Source organism: Myotis davidii, unplaced genomic scaffold, assembly GCF_000327345.1.
Source record: "Myotis davidii unplaced genomic scaffold, ASM32734v1 scaffold960, whole genome shotgun sequence".
Taxonomy (NCBI): domain Eukaryota; kingdom Metazoa; phylum Chordata; class Mammalia; order Chiroptera; family Vespertilionidae; genus Myotis; species Myotis davidii.
In genome coordinates this window covers 2,626,418-2,626,688 of record NW_006293003.1, presented here as the reverse complement: position 1 = coordinate 2,626,688, position 271 = coordinate 2,626,418, and the positions used below count along the sequence as shown (strand labels likewise).

Below are 271 nucleotides of genomic sequence, written 5' to 3'. Positions count from 1 at the left end.
ACATAAGGTAGCCCCGTGGGAAAGCAACCACGCTCTCCCTCTGACCTCTCAGCCCTGAATCCCTGTACCAGGCGGAAGGGGAGGCAGAAGAACGATTTCACACCGAGAGGCCACCACACGGCCACAACCCACCCCAGAAAGGAGAAGGGGGTCAACATACAGACAGTGTTCCCCTCCGGGCGTGGGTGCTGAGGTGGCTGCTTTCCAAGGATCTGGGGAGTCTGGCCTCTGAGTTTGAAGTGCACGGGACTGCACGTCCACATAGATGCAC

The 271-nt window shown here is 59.0% G+C and overlaps 1 protein-coding gene across 1 annotated transcript in view; it reads right to left on the bottom strand.

Moving 5' to 3' along the window:
* The window catches only part of EVC (Ellis van Creveld protein), an 80,705-nt gene that overhangs the window by 4,621 nt on the left and 75,813 nt on the right, over positions 1-271 (bottom strand). The window lies entirely within an intron of this gene.